The sequence below is a fragment of the Jaculus jaculus genome, chromosome 3 (genome assembly GCF_020740685.1).
Source record: "Jaculus jaculus isolate mJacJac1 chromosome 3, mJacJac1.mat.Y.cur, whole genome shotgun sequence".
NCBI lineage: Eukaryota > Metazoa > Chordata > Mammalia > Rodentia > Dipodidae > Jaculus > Jaculus jaculus.
Window position 1 is genome coordinate 31,153,260 of NC_059104.1, and position 26,246 is coordinate 31,179,505.

Below are 26,246 nucleotides of genomic sequence, written 5' to 3' on the forward strand. Positions count from 1 at the left end.
AAGGTACAAAATGCTGTAAGTTTACCAAACAAAATGCTTTGATGAATCTTTTAAAATTGTTTAATATTCATTTTTTTACTTTTTTGCCATGTGTGTCTATATTATGTGGAGTGTGGCATGTGTGTATGTATAATGTATATACAGTGTATCCATGTGTGTGCACAGATTCTTGTGTCCCCATGTGCATGTGTGTGGAGGCTAGAGGAGAGTGGTGGGTGTCCTTCAGTCACTGTCCCCATGGTTTGCTTGAGGTAGAGTCTCTCACTATACCCAGAACTGACCTTTGTATTTTGCAGCTAGAAGAGCTGGCCAGGAAGCCTCAGTGATTCTCCTGCTTTCACCCTCAGCAGGACTGAGGTTATAGGCCTGTATAGCCCCACATAGCTTTTTATCTGGATGCTAGTGACCCAACTCAGGCTCTGTCAGGCCCTCATGTTTGTACAGCAAGTTAATCTATTTGACTGCACCATCTTCCTCGCCATGAATCCTGTAAAATTTGATGTGCTGACTTCAAAGCTAGCTTAGAAATTCTTGCATTGAACTTTTATTTCCATTTCTTTTTTTTTCTTCGAGCAAGCCCAATAGGCTGCTTTAAAAAAATATTATTTATTTATTTATTTATTTATTTTTAATTTGACATAGAAAGAGGGGGAGAGAGAGAGAGAATGGGCATGCTAGGACCTCCAGCCACTGCAAACGAACTCCAGATGTGTGTGACCCTTTGTGCATCTGGCTAACATGGGTCCTGGGCAATTGAACCTGGGTCCTTGGCTTTGTAGGCAAACACCTTAATGGCTAAGCTACCCCTCCAGCCCCAGACTGCTTTTTTTTAAATGCAAGAGTGAGAGAGTGAAAGAGAGAATTGGTGTGTCAGGGTCTCCAGCCACTTCAATTAAACTCCAGATGCATGCGTCCCCTTGTGTGCATGTGTAACTTTGTGTACTTGTGACACTGTGCTTACGTGGGATCTGAAGAGGTGAACACGAATCCTGAGGCTTCACAGGCAAGTGCCCTAACCACTGAGCAATCTCTGCAGCCCTTTTGTTTCCATTTCTGTCAACTATTGGTGGAGTGAGGATTATGGGGTGGAATTTATGTAGCTGATTTTAAGGCCCACCAGCCTTCTAAGCATGCGTAGTCATTTAAACGCATTCTAATAACTTGTCTACAATAAAGTCGCTGACTCCATCTGGATCTCTGTCCCTTGTTGTTGGTGCTCTCATCTCATCAGGATCCTGGTCCTACACATCAAACTTGTTTACTACTGAATGGAATTGTAACTCATTGCAGTAGGCTTTTCCAGCTTGTCTTCTGTTACAAATGAAACTTCAGTATGAAGACCTCACTTTCAAACTTAGGCTCCAGTGAGCCTGGCTTAAATAAAAAGTCAAGTTACTTTAGCTAACAATAAAACATAAATGCACTGTAAACTCTTCCACCTCAGATGAGCTTCATATTTTACTTGGCTTTTGTAAGAGTTCCTTGCATCATCTTGATCCCATAGGCCATGGTGGGAGAGAGGGGCACTTAGGACCATGTGCAGGTGACCTGGGTATGTTCCCTGCTCTGAGACTTCGTATTTAGTGACTTTTGTCATATCACTGAAACTTTCTCAGTTCCGGTTTCATGACCTGTAACATGGAAGTTAAGAATCTTTTAGCATTGGATGGTTGGGAAGATTAAATGTGTGCAAGCCTTCATAAACTATGTGTGCCAGTCCTGTGAAGAATATTAATAACTGTTACATAATTCCATAATTTATATCTCATAAGATATTCTGATAAAATTTGGGAGGGCAACTGATCAGATTTATTTCTTTCAAAGGTGTCTTGGGTGCATATCCTGGTAAATAAGTAATGATGATAATAAATAAATCCAGGAATTAAGTATTTATGTATAATACTTTACAACTTTATTTGGTGGAACATCTTTCATGCCAACTATATCCCCAAACAGATTACATTCAATAAAGACTTACAGTGATAAGCAATAAATACTAGCAGTGAGAGACAGACATTGAGATAAACAGGCAGTGGGAAAGTGCTTTTCAGCTAAATTCTGAAAAGAAATGAAGAACTTAGAGGTGAGGAGACCCAGGAGAGACACCACAATGGACAGACACTGTTGGAGATCAAGTGCGCACAGTCAATTTTCTTAGTGAAAGGCCTGAGGCACAAAATACCACAAGACCTTGAACCTCTGCCCGGGTCATTTTGCAGGGAGTAGATCTTTAATGTGAGAAAAAAAAAAGCAAAAAGATATTAAGTCTGAGAGATGAATTCCAACTTCATGACAATTACAAAGCAAAGAAAGCCTTCTGTAAACAGTTTCCTTTTGATCTGGATGGACCAAGAGGTAGTTTTTATTACCCATAATCCACTCAAGTGCAACAGTGACGTTCACCACTGAAAGTGCAGCAGAAGTCTAATTTGCATAAGGGGCTTCAAGTGAATCCTGAACAACTGATTTCTTCTTCCGTTTTCTTTCCTTGGTTCTGCTGATTGAAGTCCGGCATCTCTCAATGGGCTATGCTCTAGTTCCATAGAGAAAATAGATTTCTAAATCTTCTGTGTGTTTGTCTTTGGCTTAGTCAGTTTTGATAATACATGGCAGTGCTAATGTCCCTTTTTGTAGCCACGGGCATAACATCAACTCTGTGCGTAATACTGTGTAATAACTATGCATGGTGCGTGTACTTGAAGTGGTGCCATATAGAAGAGAAAGGGAAGAGAAGAAAATGTTACCAATGCAATTCTAATTTAAAAAAATATTTTTTTTCTGCTCTGAGGCAGAGAGAGAGAGAGAGAGAGAGAGAGAGAGAGAGAGAGAGAGAGAGAGAGAGCGCGCCAGGGCCTCCAGCCACCTCAAATGAACTCCAGATGCATGTGCCCCCTTGTGCATCTGGCTTATGTGGTTCCTAGAGAATCAAACTGGGATCCTTTGGCTTTGCAGGCAAGTGCCTTAGCCACTAAGGCACCTAAAAATTGTCACCTAACAATGTCCTAATGTCTATAGTATTCTCCTCACTTCATTTTATCTCTTTGTATCATTTCACATTATTACAAGAGGGGAAGTACAGTAAAATGTTATTTTGAGAGCAAACAAAAGGGACCATATTCACGTAACTTTTATTATTGTGGTATATTATTTTAAAGAACAGCATATATAGAATTTGGTTTTATTCAGTTTCGAGCATCCACTGGGGGTCTTGTACTATGTCTCCTATGGATAAGAAACTACTGTATTTGAATTTCTCAACATTCTAAGATAATTAAATTTTTAGTGTACTTTTGTCTCATTTAATCAAATACATTTTTTCTTTCATACCTGTATTAGACTGGTTACTGCAACCCTAATCTTAAATAATATCAATATAAAGAATTCTACCAGAGTGCAATCGATTGTAGTTCAGGGCCACATGTACTTGATGCTGTTAAGAGTTAAGAGCTCGATGTGAGCACCTTGACTATGTTTGAACTTTAAGGGCATGGAGGGGATGTGTATACAAACAACATTAGAGCAGAAAAGCAGAGCATTTGTTCATTTGCTTTTTAATGACAAATCAACTAGCCCCATTGGTGCTTTTCAGCCCTTGTGCTCATCAACACAAATGGTATGTAACATGGTAATTGGTAACAAAGAGACTCAATACTTTTAAAAATTCTATAATATGTGAAACTGTTCTGGTTTGGCAAAAGATGACTAGATGAATGATTTGGAAAAGGTTAAAGGAACATTGTGTTCCCATAGGTCTGAGGGATGAAGCATTTATTTATTTATTTATATGCTTATTTAATTATGAGAGAATGAGAGAGAAAGAGAGAGAAAGAGAGAGAGAGAGAGAGAGAGAGAGAGAGAGAGAGAGAGAGAGAGAGACAGAAAGAGAGAAAGAGAGAGGGAGACAATTGGCATGCAGGGCCTCTAGCCACTGCAAATGAACTCCAGACACATCAGCCAGCATGTGCATGTGGCTTAGAAGGGGTCTGGGGAATCAAACCTGGGTCTTTAAGCTTTGCAAGCAAGCACCCTAATCACTAAGCCATTTCTCTAGCCCTGTTAATATTTTATTTTTAAAAAAGATTTTATTATCTATTTATTTATTAAAGACAGAGAGAGAGAGAGAGATAGAGAGAGAGAGAGAGAGAGAGAGAGAGAGAGAGAGAGAGAGAGAAAGAATGAGAATGGGTGTGCCAGGGCCTCTAGCTTCTGCAAACAAACTGCAGATGCATGTGCCACCATGTGCATCTGCTTTACATGGGACCTGGAGAATCGAACCTGGGTCCTTAAGCTTCTCAGGCAAGCACCTTAACCGCTAAGTCATCTCTCCATCCCTTAATTTTTTTTATTTAATTAATTTGGATGTGGCTTTTTTTAAAAAAATTTTTATTTATTTATTTGAGAGCGACAGACACAGAGAGAAAGACAGATAGAGGGAGAGGGAGAGAATGGGCGCGCCAGGGCTTCCAGCCTCTGCAAACGAACTCCAGACGCATGTGCCCCCTTGTGCATCTGGCTAACGTGGGTCCTGGGGAACCGAGCCTCGAACCAGAGTCCTTAGGCTTCACAGGCAAGCGCTTAACCGCTAAGCCATCTCTCCAGCCCGTGGATGTGGCTTTTAATAATCATTCATCCTCATCTTCATTAGCCTGAATATGATATTGTTCTGGGTTCCAGGTAAAACACAAAGGAAGTTTCTTCCCTTTTCAAAAAGTTATTATTAAAACAGACATTATTTAAGTATTTTATTTCTTTTACTTCATCTTTGGGAGTGTGCACTTGTGTCTGATAGGTGTGCTGTGGTGTGTGTGTGGTGCATAGTGTTATGTATAAACATATGCACACTCCTTGTGTGAGCATGTGGAAGCTAGAGAGGAACACCAGGTGTGCCCCATCCATCACTTATCCATATGTTTCCTTTAGATGCAGTGTCTCACTGATACTGAAGCTTGCCATCTTTTTCCTTCCTTTTTAAGCTTGCCATTTTTGTTTTTTACAAGCTGAAGCAACTCTCCAATCTCTGCTCCCCACAAGAATGAGGTTACAGACATGTATGGCAATGGACAGCTGTTTACATGGGTGCTGGGGAATAGAACTCAGGTGGTCCCAGGCTCCCTCAGGTACTCATGCTTACAGAAAAGTGTTCTTACCCACTGAGCCATTTCTCCAGCCAAGATATTTTATTTTTATATCTTGCATTGGAGACAGAACAATTCCCTGGAAAATTCTTACAGTTGATAAAAATATTTTATCATTGATTTGAAAATATGTTTTATACATTTTCCTTCTTAGTTTTGTAAGATAGTCTAGCATGCTACTAAACTATGTTTGTGTTTCTTCTGTAACTCCTATTGGGGAGTGGGAAAAGTGGAGAAGGAACAGTGGATTCAAAGGCTGAGGAAAATTTATTTGGTTTGAGACATTTAACTCAAACAATTTCAATTGTACACCCATGATTAAGAGTTGCTATTTTTTTTCTAGTCAAGTTTTTTTTTTTAATTTAAAATTGGGATAGTTTGGCTTAAAGTAAAGGTACGTCTGTACAGTGAAAGATGACCTTACAGACACCTATGAAATTGTACTCCATCATTTTATATTGAGTTCTAGCTATAATTCAATATCAACAAGGTGACTTTAGCTTGCTGGGCACATATAAACAGCTTTAAGGAAGACCGCAAAAGTCCTTTAATGGCGATAAAGGTAATATAATAAGCAATTTGTTTCAGAATAGCATATTTAAAGATTACAAAGAAGCTTAATATAGAAATTCTGGGCTGGAATGATAACTCAGTGTATAAGAGTGCTTTCTGTGCAAATCCAAAGCGGAGTTTTGATTCTTAGGATCTCTGTAAAAATGCTGGACATAGCCAGGCGTGGTGGCACATGCCTTTAATCCCAGCACTCGGGAGTCAGAGGTAGGAGGATCACCATGCGTTCGAGGCCACCCTGAGATTACATAGTGAATTATTGGTCAGCCTGGACTAGAGTGAGACCCTACCTCAAAAAACCAAAAAAAAAAAAAAAAAAAAAAAAAAAGCTGGACATGGCCATACACCCCTGTAAACCCCCAGTGCTGAGAGGAACAGAGACAGAGAATTGCTGAGGCTGCCTGGTCAGCCAGGCTACCTGAAACATGGCAGCTCCAGGTTTTGTTGAGATTGTCTCAAATGAGGCAGAAGAGGGACTGAGGAGGACATCTGATGTTCTCCTCTGGCCTCTGTACACACGTCCACAGGCCGTGTGTATCTGCATACACATGTGCATGCACCAAACATGCATCACACACAAACATACATATACACCCAAACACCACACATGCAAGTGTTGATATGTTGATATGATGAGAGAAGAATGGGACAAGAGAATAGAAATGTAAGCGAGCAGTAGTCATGAGCACAGAGTGATTTTACATATAGCTGCTCCTCATAAAGACATTATTAAATACTCATATGCTTGGCTCTGTCCACTTGGACAAGGTGATACCTCAGTGCCTAGAATGTGGTAGGCACATAGTGGTTTTTCACTATTCTACAGTAAAAAAAAAAAATCGATTGATATATCAATCAATATGAGTAAATACCATATGCTAAGAAGGAAGTAATATGATTTCTTTTAAAATATAAAATCTTTTCATTGTTTGAACCCATGTCAGAGGTTCTGTTTTACAATATTTTCTACTTTCCAGCTGTCTTCTAGGTAGACTATTTTTTTTTTTTTTTTTTTTTGGCTTTTCAAGGTAGGGTCTCACTCTGGCCCAGGCTGACCTGGAATTCACTATGTAGTCTCAGGGTGGCCTTGAACTCATGGCGATCCTCCTACCGCTGCATCCTGAGTGCTGGGATTAAAGGTGTGAACCACCGCGCACCTGGCTAGGTAGACATTTCTATTGGCTGCATTCTTCATAGGTTCAGGAGAAATCCCTTAAGTGGCAGAGTGATCTGAAGTTGTTACATTAAAAAAAGAAATAACCTGTAATTTGCTCTTGGCTACAAATTTAAACATTTCACATGAACTGGATGTGGGAAAGTGTTGTTTATATCTGGACTTCATGACACTTTTTCAGAACTATGGGGTTCTGAATGACTAATCAGAACATGGGAGATTTATCTGTACTTTCTTCCCCATTTGAATGAACACAGGAAAAGTTGTACCTCTTCATGGAATGCCTGGGAGGTGGAGAAGACAGAGTCAGCCAGGAATCCAGAACAGGAGCTACTTGGTGGAAATGGTGGTGGGAAGCAGTTTAGGCTCCAGAAAGGGAAATCATAGCAGCCGGTGAGAGGCTGAGCAGCAGCAAGGCATGTTGGGTGGCACGTGATTGACGGGGATGGTAAGCAGAATCACAGCATGTGTTTGGTAGAAGGAAATGAAGCTACTTCTAGCTGTCTGTCTTGGATGCAGATGTCAGCTAGAGCTATGGTAGCGATAACATCACTCAAGTTAACGGAACTTTCAGAAAAGGTGACTGACAACCCAGGAGCCATTCACTGGAAAAACTGATAACGAAGTCGTGGTACATAAACACAGTGGAATTCTACTCAGCAGCAAGCACAAAACAACAAAACTTGTAGGAAAATGGCTGGACTTAGAACAGACCATACTCAGTGAACACACACAATCACGGAGGGACAAGCACTGCATGTTATCACTCACCTGTGGTTCTTAACTTGGATCGGTTTGAGTTGCTGGCATACCGGATAAGCAACTTGAGGCCCAGACGATAGGAATGGAAGGGTTTGAGGGGAGAGGCATGGCGGGGTGGTGGGGAATAAACACAAAACTAAACCCAAAATGAACTGGTACCATAGAAACCTTTCCCCTTGAAACTAGACTAAGTAATATAACCCTCAACAGGAGTATAGCGGGGGCACTCAAAAACAAGGGTCCTGGAGAGGGTGGGATGAAGCCTAACATGAGAAAATTTTGGCTCTGACCTATAACTCACATTACCAGAAATAGGTGGTGCCCACATTGAGCTATTGACACGAGAGACCTACATAGTCTCCAAAACAAGACAGGTTTCTGTCAAAGCACTTGATTACCTGCCTGAGGTAAAAGGCAAGATCCTATTGCTGAAGACACCATATGTTGCCAACACAGAACACAGAGAGACCTGACTAGAATCTGGAAGAGATACAGTCCCCAGACAGCCTGTGTAGTGCTGGAAAGTGCTACATGAGCTACTGGGGGCCATTTTTGGCCAACAATAGTGTGAGCAAGCAGGGGTCTAAGCTACTCAGAAACAACCAGCCTAACAAGAAGCACACACTGGTGCAATGGTGTAACACAACTTTGGTGTGTCACCAATGGCTTTCTGATTGGCCTAGAGATCCAGTCAATGGAAAGGAACCCATATCTGAAACTTGGAATCAGGTCTAAATCCTATAGAGACAAGCATTATGCTCTCCAATGTGAAGCTTCCACTAGTCTTTGGCTAAAAGGGGCTACATCCATCTAACTCTCCCTAAATTTTTAATGCTTATCCCACTTAAGCTATGCTGACTTCACTCTTCACTGGAGAATCTGTTCTTCCTTTTCAGCAGGCAGTGAGACCCAAGGAGATAAACCACCCCTCACACTTCAGCCAAGCCACAGCTGAAAGTACAGAGGAAGTGGGGAAACAAGCAAGAGAGCTGCTTCCAGGCTGAACCTGACAATCAGTGCCAGGGTGAAGGAGATAGACTCTGAGGATACTCAACAAATACCAAAGCAGAGATCCAGAGGCTCCTAAGAGCGCATCACTGAAGTAGACTTAAAACACATTGACCAAGGCTCAGGGAATTTTGCAGAAGAGGTGGTGGAAAGATTGTGAGAGCCACAGGTTGGGTTGTCATGCACAGAGTCACTGTCTCCCCTCAATAACTGACTGCTGCTCCCACAGTGCAAAACCTATAACTTCATGGGGAATACCACCAACCCCACTGAGGAGGGTCTCCTGTGGAATTGAGTCAGGGTGGAGGGAAAAGATGGTACCAACACATAATGTATCCATACAAAACATAATAATAATAATAATAATAATAAGAAGAAGAAGAAGAAGAAGAAGAAGAAAGTGATTGAGACAGATAAGAAAGTACATTCCAGGATGTAATCAGTCAAAAGAATGATAGAACTTCTCAGAAAATAGGACTTAAATATTCTGACACAGGTTGGACTTAAAGAAGATTTTCATCTCACAGAAGATGGATCTGGTATCCCAGTACCACAGGGTAGAGCTAGAAGCCTGCACTCATTTGGATAGGGGAGGGAGGTCTAGGGATGTACTTATGTGGATTTTCCTGTGACCAGAGCAAACTTTTCGTCTGAAGGGTATATACTGAAAGTGAACATTTGGGAAGACTTGGCTATTGGAAGGGAGGAAAATGACATATTGAGGAAGATGGCATTACACCATAACCTATTCCAGAGTGACCTCTGATATACCAGGAAGATTATGTTTCTTTCAAATGAATATAGAGAGCTCCCAAAGAATGTTAAAATTAAACAAATCATTTATTTGTAAAGAGAGAGAGAGGGAAATAGATAGATGATGGTAGAGAATGGGCACCGATATGCCAGGGCCTGTTGCCATTGCAAATGAACTCCAGATCCATGTGCCACTTTGTGCATGTACCACAGGCTTTACATAGGTACTGCAGAATTGAACTCCAGGCTGTCAGGCTTTGCTAGCAAGCACCTTTAATCACTGAGTCATTTCTCCAGCCCACATGTCTTATATTTTAAAGGAAGAGAAAGTCAATTGAGTCTACCAAAGACAGACACCCCCCCCCCCCACAAACACACAGGAAGTTATGCCCGAGTGGTTGATTTTCAAAATCAAAAGGAAAATGCCATTCCTTTGGTCCCCTTAATAACATAGCAGGTGCTCCACTTAGATTAGTTTGGCTGTCCCCAAAATGTAGAAATGATGCTGCCTTTTATTTATTTATTTATTATTTATTTATTTATTTATTTATTTTTGGCAATGCCTGTGTATCAGTCACTTTCTTGTAACTGGGAAAAAGATGCCCACCAAAGCAGCTTAGGGGAGCAGAGTTTAATTCGGCGTACAGTTTCAGAGTGTAAAGTTCATCATGGTGGAAAAAGCGTGGCAGGAGCAGGAAGCCAGCATCACAATGTCACATAAGCATGAAAGAAAAGAGAAAGAGAAAGAGAGAGAGAGAGAGAGAGAGAGAGAGAGAGAGAGAGAGAGAGAGAGAGAGAGAGAGAGAGAGAGCGCTGCAGCCCCCATCTCTTCTGTTTTTTAAAAATTGTTTTATGATAACACAGCACAATTTCACTATGCTTAAAGTAGTTGAGTAGTGCTCCTGGCTATAATTAAGTTCGTTCAGCCTTTCCTTTACAGTTTTTCCCAAGGTTTAGTATCTCAGAGTCTTCTAATCCCACTGGGCCAAATATTAGAGAAATTGTCAGCAGGAATGCAAATTTTTCTGCTCACCACTGAATATTTCCATTCAAACAATCATTTTTTTTCTCCTCTAAGGAAATAGGTTTTGGGCACTTTTGAAGGACCAAAAGAAAAGTAATTAATCATAAAATAAGACAGAAATGTATAGGAATGCAAAACTTATATAGTTTTGGGGTAGGTGGGCAAATAAATGAATACCTTTAACATCAGGGATTATTTTTCCCTTGTATATTTTAGCCATCTTCAAGCTATAGCCATGGTGTAAACATAGAATATATTGTGTATTGATTTGGTTTTGATTTTTTTTGTTGTGTGCACTCTGTATGATGTGTATGCATGTAGTGTTTGTGTGTGTGTGTGTGTGTATGTGAAGATGTGGACATACTCATAGAAGCCAGAGGAGGACTTTGGGTGTCTTCCTATGTAACTCTTCTGTTGCCCCCCTCAACAATGCGGTGACAGGTATACTTAGCCATGTGCATCTTTTTACATTGGTACTGTGTATCAAACTTAGGTTATTAAGCTTATGTATCCAAATGCTCTTACCCACGATCCCAGCCCCTAATTTTTTTTTGTTCTCAATTTTTATTAACATTTTCCATGATTATAAAAAGTATCCCATGATAATACCCTCCAACCCCCCCCCCCCACTTTCCCCTTTGAAATTCCACTCTCCATCATGTCCCCTTCCCATCTCAATCAGTCTCTCTTTTATTTTGATGTCATGGTCTTTTCCTCCTCTTATGATGGTCTTGTGTAGGTAGTGTCAGGCACTGTGAGGTCATGGATATCCAGGCTGTTTTATGTCTGGAGGGAGCACGTTGTACAGAGGCCAACCCTTCCTTTGGCTCTTACATTCTTTCCGCCACCTCTTCCACATTAAATCCTGAGCCTTGGAAGGTGTGATCGAGATGTTACTCAATACTCCAGTCACTTCTTTCCAGCACTATGTTACCTTCTGAGTCATCCCAAAGTCACTGCCATCTGAAAAGAGAAGATTCTCTACCCAAAGTGAGAGTAGCATTAATATAAGGGTATGAACATTAAGAGAAGTACTTACTGGGCAGTTTCATAAGCATAGTGTATACATTTAGCCAGACATCAGCAGATGTTACACCCCTAGGGCTCATGACTACCCCTGTTTAAAGTTTTCAGTATCAGGGATGTGTTTTCCCCCATGGAGTGGGCCTCCAGTCCAATTGGAGGGTAGGTAGTTGGCTTCCATCATGACAGACGTGCCACTATTGCACCTGTTGGCTCATTTGGGCTGGCTGGCCCCATGATTTTTTTAAAATTTGACTTTTTTAAAAAAGCTGATATCCACTATACATAAAGACAACATAAATGATTATAATCTCTTCCATCCTCCATTCCTTTCCCTCTTCCTGAATCCTTCCATCTAGTCTCTTTTTTACCTTGATGTCATATTCCCCTCCTACTATACAGGTCTTGTATAGGTAGTATCAGCCATGTAGAGGTCATGAAAGCCATGGCCACATTGTGTCTAGAAGACAGAATTGCAAAACACTCCTCTTTTCCTTTGGCTCTCACATTCTTTCCTCCACCTCTTCTGCAATGGTCCCTCAGCCTTACAGGGGGTGATAGAGATGTCTCACTCTGTGCTGAACACTCCCGTTCTTCTCAGCACTTTGGTGAGTTTTGAGTCTCCCCAGTGGTCACTACCATATGAAAAGATAAGCTTCTTTAACCAAAAGGGAGAGTAGCATCGATGTATGGGCATACACATAAGGATTTAGAAGGAGCATTAATGTATGGGAATAAACATAGGATGTAGAGTGAGTTTGGTGGGTATAATATATGCAGTTTTGCCCCTGTAAACCTGGATCTTCTTGAGACCTTAGCAATAGAATCTAGTACTTCTTAGAATTCTCACACTCCAGTGACTCAGCTCATCTTCCTGTTCCTCTACCTGTCCCTTGCCTTAAATCTTGTTTTCTTTTCTTTAATTTTAAATTTATGTATTTACTTTCACAGTGGTTGTAGTCTTATATCCCCTCCTACTTTCCCTGAGGACTCTCCACAGAAAATGCTACTATAAGTGTCACTGTTGGGTAAACAAGGTCCATTTAGTCGTTGGTGGGGGTGGGAAGGAACTGTGTCTCAGTATGTTTCTACCCAATTGTAGCTCTTACAGTCTTCCGGCCCCTCTTCCACAATGGTCTTTGAGCCTTGGTGGATCTGTTACCAGTCTAGTTTAGTGCTGAGTTCTCTGTAGTCTCTGGGTTTCTGATTTGATGTGTTTTGACAGACCACTGTGTCTGTTGCCTTTCCCTGGAATCAGTTGTCAGGCTAGCCATGGGAGCAACATTTCTGTTGCTGCTTCCTCTGCAGTTTCTCTTGTGCCCCACCCGATGTGCTAGAGGTGGCACATCTTAAGGTAGGCAGTTGCCTGTTTTCTTATTGATGGATCTTGGTTCTCCTCCATTTCTCCCTATCTATAAAATACAACAGAATCTCCAACCAAGAGTGAGAGCAGTCAGGATTAAAGGCAGTATTCATAGTTATTGGAGAGTTTTTGGTGTTTGAGCACACTCTTTTCATTCAGAGAATAGTGGGGGTTTCTCTCTGGGGTCTATGAGTTTCCTGGCCATGGGATTCTGACTTGGCTTCCCGTACCAGATCAGAGTTCTTGCTGATTGAGTTGGCCTCATGTCTAATTAGAGAACAGGTGGTGAGCTGCCAGGGCTGTGTGTCACTACTGCAGCAGTGAATACCTCTGGTTCACTCGGTGTATTGCATACCTTGCAGGATCCCCTGCTTATTCACGCTGTTGGTGACCATTGTGGAGAAACATGTTTGTCACTTCTGTGAAAATTTAAGATTGGCTCCAAAATATTCATCTGATTTGGACTGTAGTTAAAGTGTTTTATATTTCTGTTCCTTATATCTTGAAGCTAAATGAACGAAAATCATTTGTAGTATTAATGGTTTGAGAAAAGTTATTACAATCTAGAAGCTTTTATTTTGACTTCTTACTGTGCTAAAATAAATAACATAAATATAACATCCTCATAATTTCCAAGTTTTCAGTTCAGTTGTGTCAAGTGTATTCATAATGTGTGGCCATTCTAGAACTTTTTCACTTTGCAACACTGAAGTTCTATGCCTATTATACAATGTATCATGCCATTTCCCCAATGTCTGGCAACTGCCATTCTACTTTTCTATTTCTTTCACTCTGACTACTCACAGATATTGGGTATGTCAGGGACCATATAATATTTGTCTTTTGTGAGTGGGTTTTTTCAGTTAGTACAATGTTCCCAAGATTCATTCAAGTTGTAGAATGTGTCAGAATTTATTTTTTCTTGGGGCTAGAGAGGTGGTTTAGCTATTAAAAGCATTTGCAAAGCCCGCAGGCTCATGTTTGATTCTCCTGTACCCATGTAAATCCAAATGCACAAAGTGGCACATACATTAGGAGTTAGTTTACAGTGGCAGGAGGACAGGCATGCCCATTCTCTCCTCTTTCTCTCACTACTTGCAAATAAATAAATAAGAATATTTTTAAAAAGGATGCTTTTTCTTATTAAGATTGAATAATGCAAGTTATTAACATTTAAGCCTTTGGATGTTTATTTGATATTGTGTTTGTTATTTATTATTAATCAAAAGATCCATTTCAGATGCTGTTGTATCATTAAGTTGTTTCATACTTACTAAATTTAAATTACTATCTGGAGGGTCTAATGCAACAGTTTGAGGCTATAGGCCTTTGACACCGCTACATCACCTGATAGAATGAACAGCCTACAGCCCATCTTTCTAGACAGCAGAAGATGCAATTGTTAAAGTCTCCAGCAAAGCTTTTTTTCTCCCTCTCTCCCTCTTTTATCTCTTCCTCTTTCGCTTTCTCTCTTTCTCTTCTCCCCTCCTTCTTTCTTCTCACCCTCCTTCTGATACAAGGCCTGTGGGGAGTCCCAGATAGTCTTTGAACCCCAAATACCAGGTTCATGTCTACTTTTAACCAAAGACTTGGATAAAATAAGACTGAGAAGGATAATTATTAAATTAATGTATTTATTTAGGGAAGTACAACATCAAGAGAAGGAAAATTGATACACCCATATGGTCTGAGAGCCCATGTAGTGGGCCTGGGAGAAATGTACAAAGAGAGTTAGAGAAGAAAGTAAAGACAGTACAAAGAACACCTGCCGTGTGGAGGACAGGAGAGGTAAAGAGCCCACGTGGGAGTAGAGGGTCAGGGGGCGACTCACCAGAACATTGAGGTTCAGGAGCTGGCCAAGAGAGCTTTCCGTCCCTTGGTAAACATATTTATATACTTGCTGTCATGGGCTTTACCTTCTGGCTCAGGTGAACTAGAGAGATAGCTGGTTAGTCTGGGCTAGAGGCTGTCCCAGAAAGAGACTAGCCATGACGCCATGCTGTAGGGGCTGAACTTGATCAACCATGATGTCAGGATTAGATTTAAATTCTAGGAAAGGGCAACCTCTCTCTCTCTGCAGGCACTTAGGTTGTCTGTGGGAAAACAGATCTAGGGAAGAGATAAGAAGTCAGATCATACTTTGATCTCCAGCCATGAAGGAACTACAAGGATAGGCCCAAGGACATTTCCTACTTTTTTTTTTTTTACTTTCAGGGGGCCAGTCACCCTAAATTACCCTTCTTACTTCCTTTCTTTTCTCTCTTTCCTTTTTTAATGTGTTGGGGATTGAAACTAAAGCCTTCCACATGCTAGGAAAGTGCTTTACCATTGAGCTATTTCCCAAACCTTTCCTTTCCCCCTGACAGATAGTTCTGTTCTCTTTTCTTTCCCTCCCTTCCCTTCCTTCCTTCCTTCCTTCCTTCCTTCCTTCCTTCCTTCCTTCCTTCCTTCCTTCCTTTCTTTCTCTCTTTCATTCTTTCTTTCCATCAGAGAGAGGCAGAGAGAGAAAGAGAATAGGCACACCAGGGCCTCTAGCCACTGGAAATGAACACCAATGCATGTGCATCTGGCTTATGTGGGTTCTGGGGAATCATACCTGAGTTCTTAGTCTTCTCAGGCAAGCGCCTTAACCATTGAGATATCTCTTAGCCCCCCCACCCCCATTTTTTGAGGTAGAGTCTCACTCTAGTCAAGGCTAACCTGGAATTCACTACATAGTCTAAGGCTGGCCACAAACTCACAGTGATCTCCTACCAAGGCCCAAGAGTGCTGGGATTAAAGGTATGTGCCACCATGCATGGCAGTTCTGTTTTCTTCAAGCACCATACACAAACATGTAAGAGTGATCACCCTGGCCTCAGCTGAAACCACAGAGGAATTGGGGAAATAAGCAAGAGTGCTGCTTTCTCAGTAATTCTGATATCAGTACAAGGAGGACACTCAACACCTACCAAACCAGAGATCCATAGGCTCCTAACTGACCATCACTGAAGTAGACTTAAAATTCCCCCAGCATGGTTCAAGGAATTTTGAGGAAGAGGGGCAGGGAGAATTGTTAGAGCCACAAGTTGGGAATTTTGCACAGAGACATTGCCTCTCCCGTCCATAATACATGACTCACAATCTCCATAGGGTTAACCTGCATCCCCAGTGAGGAAGGCCTCTTCAGAAAAGGAACAGGGAGGAGAGAAAGGATGGTACCAACATGTGTTGCTCACATACTAAATCTGTCCATATCTAATAAAAACAAAAGTATAGGAGTAAGATATGCTAGAGTCCTTGCCACCTTCTGTTTTGGCACAGTTTGGCTTCTTGGCTTTTAGAGTAGATAGATTCTGGCAGAAGCATGTCTGATAGTCCTGCCTCAATGCACAGTGAGAGTGAGAGTGACAGTGAGGGCATGGCTCCTGGCTCTATTGTGGCCTGGCTGAAGTATGGTCCAGTTGCCTTAAATGAGCTCTTATACTTATACCAGGGAGCTACCTCATCTTTAGGTTCCTTCCATGCACTGTGAAGGGTCTGGGAGTGGCAGAGCAGAGCAATTGGAGTAAATGTCTCTTTGAGGAGATCTCCTTAGGAGCTTGGACTCACTTTGGAGTTTAAGTCTCACTATGAAATGAAAATCAATGTAAAATAGAAATGCAATGAAAATGACACCTTGTTCCCATGAGGAAGAACAAATTGGTGACAACCAAGTATTCTGATAGTCTCATGTCATAATCTGGATTGATTTCAAAAGAAATTTAAAAACCATCAATTGCTACAATGCCATGAATATGTAAAAGTACCAGGAGAGGTGATTCTAATCTAAATGAAACCCATGGCCATCAATGCTAATTTGCTTTCTGGTTTGCTCCTGGTGACACAACAAAGCAGCTCACTCACGATAGTCTCTGTGGCTATTGTTCTCACCTATCTCAAAGAGGATGTGAGCGGTTTCAACATTAAAGCTTTTAAAAAGTAATTTCTCTATAGATGGCGCATATTTGTAAGCACACAGAGTCCTGCTGGACCTTTCTTTTGAACTTTTTCAGTTATACCATTTGTAACTTTTAAAATTTATTTGTTTTATTATAGTTTTTGGCATTGCATGTCTTCCTTTATTAACACTATTCATTAACTCAACATATTCTTTTTTTATTAGTTATATACATAGTATGTATAGGGTCATGTTGATACCATTATTAGCCTCCTCCCCATCCTCCCCCCTCTGCAAGGACCCTCCTCATTGGGGAATATGTGTCATGTGTTGTTGGGTTATCCATCACTTATGGGAAAAAGGCAATATCTCTGTGCAGAATGAACCAACATGTGGCTCTAACAATCTTTCCACCCCCTCTTCTGCAAATTTCCCTGAGCCATGTTGGGTTCATTGTAGGTCTGCTTTTGTGATGTGGTCTTGGGAGCTTCTGTGTCTCTGGATATATGATTGGTAGGAGTTGAAAGTTCTCTGTGTCGATCTCCTTCACCCTTGTGCTGGTATACCAGTTTCACCAAGAAAGCAGGACTCTTGCTCATTTCCCCAATAACTCTTAGTTTCAGCTGGGGCTCTGGTGAGTTGCTATGGCTTGATTCTCTCCTTAGGATGTGCTTCCATCTGAAAAAAAGAAGCAAATTCTCCAATGGGGAGAGAATTTAGCACCAGATAAATGGGATAACTGTTGTTATTTTAGAGAGAATTTAATGGGTTTAGGTCCTCTTGTAGCCCATGATTGATGAGAGCTTGATAATGTAGAGTGGACTTGTCTTTGGATGTAGTTCTGACTTGTTTCCCAGCTCTAGCTATGGGTTCCCTTCCACTGAGCAGATCAGTTAGCCAAATCATGAGCAGGTGGTTTCCCATCGTGGCTGTGTTCCACTATTGCACTTGTGTGAGCATCATGTCAGGTTGTTTGCTGCTGAGTAGCTTAGACCATGAGTTGCTTGGACAGATGTTGGTCATTTTTCCCATCACTCATGTAGCACCTTCTGGCATTAGACAAACTAACTCTCTGGGGACTGATTCTCTTCTAGATTCCAGCCAGGTCCTTCCATGTGCCCTGCCAACCACATACATTGTTGTCAGCAGTAGGGTCTTACCACTAACCTTTGGTGGGTCATCAAGTTCTCTGACTTATGGTTTTTGAGATGAGACCTTGGTATGTCATCCAGGGTTGTCCTGAACTGATGATGTAGACTATACTGACTTTGATTGAACTTGCAATTCTCCTGCTTCTGACTCTCCAGGGCTGGGGTTACCAGTGTGAGCCACCAAGCCTAGTGCAGATTGGTTCATTTAAATCTCTAGATAACTCTGCAACTTCATGCAAGGGGGTGATTTAATAATTCAACTAAATTAAAGGTGTCTTTAGATGGTAACACATTAAAACTCTATGATGAGGAAAATATGGAAGAAGGAAGAAGAAGAAAAAAAGAGTTTGGAAATGTCCTGCATTGAAAAACTCTATCTAGTGAGAGAACATGATAGAGACTTTAATCAATTTGAGGCATAACTGGTATATATTCTGTAAATAGTTAAAACTCATACCAATAATGGCCTGTAATTTTTTTCCTTTTGCATATTTGACCAAAACACCTTTTGATTTCGGGATCTATGACAGCAATGTCCTCATTCCAGGAAAGTTTGAAGGTGTTTTTCAGATCTTAATTTTACAAAACTTATTTATTTACTAGAATTTAATTTACTCAAACTTATTTCCCCCGTCTCTACAATACAAAGTGATGTATGGTAGCCATCTGCTGCACCCTTGTATCTTTCTTAAAGAATGGAGAGGTGGTTATAGCATTTTCAGTGTCTTATCTGTGCCTTGCACGTCCACATGCATTATCACATTAAGTCTTCCATCAGCCCTGCTATGGGTATTTTTACCATTTCCAGATCTCCTGTGAGGAGACAGCTGGTTAGTGACAGTGTTGCTCCTGGCTTCATAGCCAGCGATGCTGTGGTTGGCAGTCACCACACGTGCCTGTGCCTAAACTCCAGACTCCAGACACATGTTCTTTCTGGCGTTGCATGTCACTGACCATGCCACCAGCTATTACATTGCATGGTGCTGTCATGCTTGTTGAGGCTTTTTCGTACATGAATATACTGTAATTTGATCATCCACAGCCCCATTGCCTTCTTTTCCTCTTTTTCCCCACCCCACTCCACTGAACGGGCTCTTCTCTCCGACTGGTCTCTCTTCTGTTTTGATGTCTTCCCCCTGCCTCCTTCATCCATGGGGATATGTTTATATATTGTGCAAATCTTATGTACGTAATGACAGCCACCATGAGGTCATGAATGTGAAGGTCATTTTATATCTAGGAGATAATGTCCCAAAGTATTCCTCCTTATCCTCATCTTCTGACATTCCTTATATCCCCATTTTAACAATATTCCCTGAGCTTTGGTGTGTGTGAGGGGTTGACTAGATATCTCATTTAGTGCAGAGCACTGAGCCTTCACTTATTCTCAGAACTTTGGTGAGTTTTGGGTCACCCCACTGTCCACTGCTTTTTGCAAAAAGAAGCTTTTCTGGCTGATGGTGAGAGCAGCGGTAATCTATGGACATAGACATCATAGAAATTTTTTGTGGGGGCAATTTGATAAGCATATCATATCCATTTAGTCAATCAAAACTAGTTGCTTCCAGGCTGGAGGGATGGCTTAGTGGCTAAGGCATTTGCCTGCAAAGCCAAAAGACCCAGATTTGATTCCCCAGGACCCACATTAGCCAGATGCACAAGGGGGCCCACGCATCTGGAGTTCGTTTGTGGTGGCTGGAAGCCCTGGCACACCCATCCATTCTCTTTCCCTCTCTCCCTCTTTCTCTGTCAAATAAATAAATAAATAAATAAATAAATAAATAAATAAATAAAAATTTTTTAAAAAGTTACTTCTCCACTAGGGTCCATGATCTTTTCAGCCACAGGCTTTTGGCTAGGTTGGCAGTACCAAGCATAGATTGCTGCCTATGCAGTAGGTTTCATATCCAACCAAAAGAGAGCTGATTACCCCATAGTAGTTTGGCCATGATTCATCCAGCAGGTATATCTTGCTTGGCTGGTTGGTGTATAGCAAGCAGGTGGGTCGACAACTAGATGAGACTGCTGACTCAGAGACCCTTTGGAAATTTTCCTCTCTCCACTGTGGGTAGGGGGAGCACCTAAGATCTGCCATTTGGCCTGGGAGCCATGTGTAAATTTGAGTGTAGCTACAACTGAGTTGAGAGCACCTCACTTATGCTATCCATGAAGCAATAGTATGCATCTCTAAGGCTGAACTCCAAGCACCACACAGCAGAGCAAAGATAAGTGAACACAAAGAAATATCAAGTACTGTGTCATATTCTGATAGCTGGAGGTGCTGACTCTTTTCCCTTGGTGCATCTCCTTTTGTTGGTTTTGCTGATTATCAGAATCATGTCACCATAGTGGTGGATATCTGTAGAGAGCCACAACCAGTAGAGGCCATAGATGTAGGCACAACCATGTCTACTTCCAGTTGAACTGCAGAAACTGAGGTGGGAACAGCCTCTCCTTAGTTCCTCCTCTTGGACTGTTTGTGTGGGTCTGACCTTGTGCCAAAGACAGTATGTGCAGAACAACAGTCTGCCCTTCCTCATTCCTACATCATTTGACCTTACACCCTGCCCCCTTCCCATGCTTGTTCAATAGTTGATAAAAGACAGTTGTTGCCAGAGCTTTTCTGAGTGTACATATAAAAACCAACACTGGTTAGGTGGTGCTACAGTGTCTCCAGCAGAGCCTGATCTCAGCTTTCACTATATTCTTTGTGTGTGTCTTTCTTTCCAATCCTTGAGGTCACCCCAACAAGTCCAAGCCATGCTGGTCATGGCAGATATCAATGACTTTCAAATAAATGACTCCTGCCTTGATCCTGAACAGAAGTACTGGCAGACAGGTGATGCCTATGATCACTTTTTATATGGCCCATCCAATGCTGGTGGATGGGAAAGTGGAGATGTGTTTTCTCATGGGAGCCTGAGAGTTCAGCACACTGTAACTCTGTGTTGGTAGCACATTAGTGGGATTGTATTGTGGGAATGGACGGATGACTGCATTGAAAGGCAGTATTCAACCTCATCAGAAGGGCAGCATAAGTAGATCCACTTATGACCTCCTTTTTTACTCTTTGTGAGTAGCAATGCCCCCATACAGACATGGGTTTTAGAGCCATATAGAACATGGTGGACTCTGAGAAATCTCATCAGATGAGTGTACTATGTGTTAAAAACTGGGAGCAATTTATAAAGTCATATTTTATGATTGCAGATAAATTCTTTTGTCCTGTACGGTGCATTTTATTATTTGAATGAAGATCTCAGTGGAAGATGGTTGCCTAACTCAAGCTGTGTTAAACTGCCTCACTGCCCTGTTTTATTGTTTGTGATGAGAGGTAAGGCTGGGTGATAGCAAAATAAAATATTGATGAAAATTCACTGAAAATGTGTTAAAGCCACATAGTTTGAAGTGTATGTAGAGTTCTTTGAAGTGAAATAATGTTTTTAAGTGAATTCATAAAGATGTTATTAGTGATAGAATTGTGGGGGTAGTGAAATTCCTAACCTTATCCAAGAGCATAGATTAACTATAGAGTTTATTAATTTTATAAATTTAAGGATAATTTAATAATAGAAATGTTGGAAATATGCTCTACAAAGACTGATTTTATTTTGTAAATCTCTTTAATATTGGCATGACCTAATAAAGATGCATGTGGCTACCACACTATTTACACAATGCTAAATATTTTTAGATTGATTTCAACAAGAGAGATTGGAGAATACTAGCAGAAGTCTCAGGAGAACTGTTTAGCATTTTTTTTTTTTGATCAAGACTCATATGCACACAATAAACAGTCTCAAATATAATATAATTTGAACTCTTAATCAGGTTACCTTTTAACCTTTATGAAATGTTACACTTAGAGTTCAGGCTTAATAAAGGGGATGAATGTATATATCTGTGAGAGAGCTGCAGTGCAATGTGGACTGTAGAACCTTTTCTCAGAATAACAAAGTTATGTTCAAGGAAGACAAAAGTATAATAGAAATAAATGGATATGCGTCAATATGTTTAAAAGTATTAATACCCGAGGTCACCGATCTGTCCATTTGGCAAAGACCTATTTTAGAAGAGGCTGTATTATGTTTCTTTATGGTGATGGAATGCAGACAGACGAGCGATACCAAGTGGACAGCTAGATGGAGCTGACTTTCCATTACTCATGAGCTTTTTCATTGCAAAAAAAAAAAAAAAAAAAAGCAAACTTTGATGGTTTAGATTTATTATAAAGAGGAAAATAAAGAGAACACTCAAGTATTCTCTCTGGTGGACTAGTAATGACAGTAAATGACGAGTTCTGTAACAAACACAAACAGAATAAATTGTCACTTAATTGAACACAATGATGCAAAGATTGCCAAGGGGCTTGCTCACCCATCAGAAGTGTTTTGTTAGAAGCATCCAAGATTGCAATGGAACCCTGCATTTGCATCAACCCTAAATCTTCAGTGTGTAATTGCCTTATGACTAGGTAACTAGATTAAGTTGCTGAAATATTTTAACTGGAATATCTAGGGATGTATTCAGCATACTCAGTTTCCTTTATTAAATGAATTTATTCCTGGTTGCTTTGTATTTCATGATAGCAGCTATAAATTTCTTCTTATACATATTAATGGAGAGATTGCTTTCTGAAGTTAGACCCTAAATATCACATTCAGATTTAGAAGAAAATACCTAACACTTTGCTGAAGATTGAAATAGCTGGGGAAACTCCCCTCTTCCTCCTCCTGGCCATCCCCATAGTTTAATTATGTACAGTTTTTAGGAGCTAAGCATCTCCCATAGGTCTGATAATTGAAACAATTTACAGAACTTCTATGGTTTTTGGCAGAAGCTACACTGCTCAGGACCTCAGTTCTCCCTACTAAAGAAGGTCGTCAAACCCTTCAGGACCAGCCACCATAAATAAGACCTGAAAGGCACCCTTACTTGTTAAGAGAGGAAAAGCTGCGTGTTATCCCAGACATATATACCCATAGTTGTAACATGGATACTTGAGGAAAGAAATGAGGATTGAGGGCATAAGAAGTTCTCAGGGCTCTCTCCATCCAGGTTTCTGTCTGGCTTTTACCATCCTCCTCTTGGGTTTGGGATCTCTCTCAGTTGCTGTCAAAGGTTGGTCTGTGTGTAAACTGTGTGTTTGCTGAGCTCCTCTCAGGGGTCCACATGGTCAGAATCATTGAACAAACAATATTGGAACACCTCCTGCCTTTTCTATGCTGTTGATATTTGCACTGATGGTATAAAAGAGGCTGTGGTGGGTCAAAGTATGGGTGCCTGAGCTCAGATGCACATAACAGCAAGGCCTCTTTGTGCTTGTCTGTGATGTATGGATGATCAGTGGAAGTCAACGGCATGGTTAAATCTCAATCCTAGATATATACCTCTTTGCTATTCTGTTGACAAAGTGTGAATTATCCACTGCTCTGAATCAGAGTGGAAAGAGCTTCTCAAGAAAATGAAAACATGTGATGGTTTACCTTGTAAGCTGAGATAGCTGCTTTTCTGTACAACACTAATTTTACTTAAAAAGACTGGTGGATACACCATCATTATTCAGGTTTGTGTCTTGGCCAGACAGTTCTAGGAAATAAGAAACTGAATCTATCCATTTAAAGAAAAGAGCTGGGGATTTTTTTGTTTCCAACGACAAACTTCACACTTTTAAGCAAAACCTAGAATTTTGTTACTATGAACTTTATAGCTTCCTAGCACTTAAAGAATTTTCTGGCTTGGTTTGGTGGTTCACGCCTTTAATCCCAGCACTTGGGAGGCAGAGGTAGAGGATTTCTCATGAGTTCAAGGTCTCTCTGAGATTACATAGGGAATTCCAAGTCAGCCTGAGCTAGAGCGAGACCCTACCTCAAAGAACCCAAAACTAAAATAAAATAAAATAAAAATGAATTTTCTGATGAGGTTGGTAGAGATATTAACACATAAGTTTTTCAACTTATTAGTATGTAGACTAGAAAGCATGAGTTTTCAAATATATGGGAGTAAAATATCCACTTTTAAGATTGATCACTATAGTTTAGTGAACAATGATCACTTGTAAAGTCCACTGATAAAACATTCTGCTTCTATCTTACAATTAGTTCTGAAGAAAATGCCTGCTGCATTTCAGTTTCTATAAAAGGAGTTGCCAATAAGGTTATTAAAAATTTCTAACTTTTCCAACTGCATGTCTATATGAAGTCAAGTTTTCTTTTTGTACTTGAACTAAAAAAAGTATTAAAATAGACCACATGTAAAAGTAAATAAAATATTAGCTGTCTCCTATTAAGCTCAATGTAAAGAAAACAACACAACAGGTCTTTATTGTTAACATTTATTTTTGAAAATAAAAGGTTTTTTAGTAGCTAATAAATTTACATTGTTATTTTGAAATGCATTGATAAATAATTTAAAATTCACACATCCTAATTACTTTTTTCTCAATTTTTATTAACATTTTCCATGGTTATAAAAATATCCCATGGTAATACCCCCCCCCCCCACTTTCCCCTTTGAAATTCCATTCTCCATTATATCCCCTCCCCATATCAATCAGTCTCTCTTTTATTTTGATGTCATGATCTTTTCTTCCTCTTGTGATGGTCTTGTGCAGATAGTGTCAGGCACTGTGAGGTCATGGATATCCAGGCCATTTTTTTGTCTGGAGGGAGCATGTTGTAAAGAGTCCTACCCTTCCTTTGGCTCTTACATTCTTAGCGTCACCTCTTCTGCATTCGACTCCCTAATTACTTTTAAAGTAAATTCAGTCCATATAAATATCCACTGAAGGTTTGCAGTATTTTCTAAGAGTGGAGAAAGATCTTGGGACCAGACTTTGAGTCGTTCTCTCAACTTTTAAATATTTTATTTATATATTTATGTATGAGAGAGAGAATGAGAATGGCTGCACAAGGGGTTCTATCCACTGTGAACAAATTCTGGATGCATATGCCACCTTGTACATCTGGCTTTACATGGGTACTGGAGAACCAAATCTGGGTCCTTCAGCTTTGCAGGCAAGTGCCTTAACCGCTGAGCCATCTCTCCAGCCCTGTTTTCTGAACTTTTAAACATGTCTGTTGCTCACTCTAGGCAGCTGGGATGTGCTTCCTAGAGATCCCCCAGCCCATTGAAATTGGACATATATTGCCCTAGCTGCCGGGTTTGTTACAGCTTTAGAAACATCTCAATGAGGTCACCTTCTGAGACTGTTCCATACCTCATGATTGATGGGTACAGGAAGGTCATGCCATGGCCCTGTGTCCACTCATGACAACTATGGAGGTCTACCACAGCCCATTGTGCCTTCTGGGGGCAGTTGAAATGTCAGTTGGTTTGTATCAGTGCTAGTTTTGCATTTGCCCATGGCTACTGCCTTCCTCTTCCCTCCTCATGAGTGATTCCCAAAGTCTCTTTCCTTAAGAACAACCAGCTGAGTCTTTTCCCCAGGGAATTACATCTGCAGCCACATATATAAGCTCTATAATTGCATAAATGTCCATTTTTCTTACAGTATTGAGTAAGCATAGCTCCTGATGTGCCACTTCACACAAGGTCCTAAATTCCTTATTACAAGCACCACAAATCTGTTAGCCTGTAAAAAATCCTCTTGTCTGGTCTGGAACAGTATGAAAGTTTGGAGTGCTCCCCGGGTGCTTATCCAAGAGGCCTGGCATGGGCCAATTCTGGATCCTGAAGTGCTATTTCTGGGATGCAGGGATGGGAAAGCTGGCTTTAGCTTCTGGAGAACAGTCTGAAAACCAAATCAAACCTGATGCTCCTTCTTTCATGCCCCTGGGGTAAAGCATCTTCTGCAAATGACTAGAGAAGGAGGCCAAAAGGACCAGGCAGTTCTGATCGCCGGTAAATACTGACAGCCAATGCCAGGTCAGTTCAGTGGGGATCTGTACCGACCGCTAATATGGTCTGAAGTGTCGGCTTTCTGTCTCTCATGACTCACTTCCTGAAGTAGAACACAGAACATGGGAGTCTGCCACAGTTAGGACTAGGGGCATTTAGACTTTAACCTTCTGAAGAACTTGGAAGCCTAAAGCAGCCTTTCTGTGGCTCACCTACATGGTGATGTGATCACAATGATGTGATCACCAAGTAGACTACATGCGTCTACTTTGATAAGGCTATTTTCATACTGAAGGGCATTGAAAACCAGTTAATAGATCCTGTAATACAAAGGGCACGTGAGTTAGGAACGCAGCCAAGTTTTGCACTGTGCTCTGTGAAAGTGGTTCATCCTTGGAGATGGCCTTTGGAAAATGACTCATCTACTTAGTGGGTGAAACATATATTATTCACTCCACAACATTAGCCACTATGGTAGCTGCAGAACTTTAGGTTCTAGAGGGT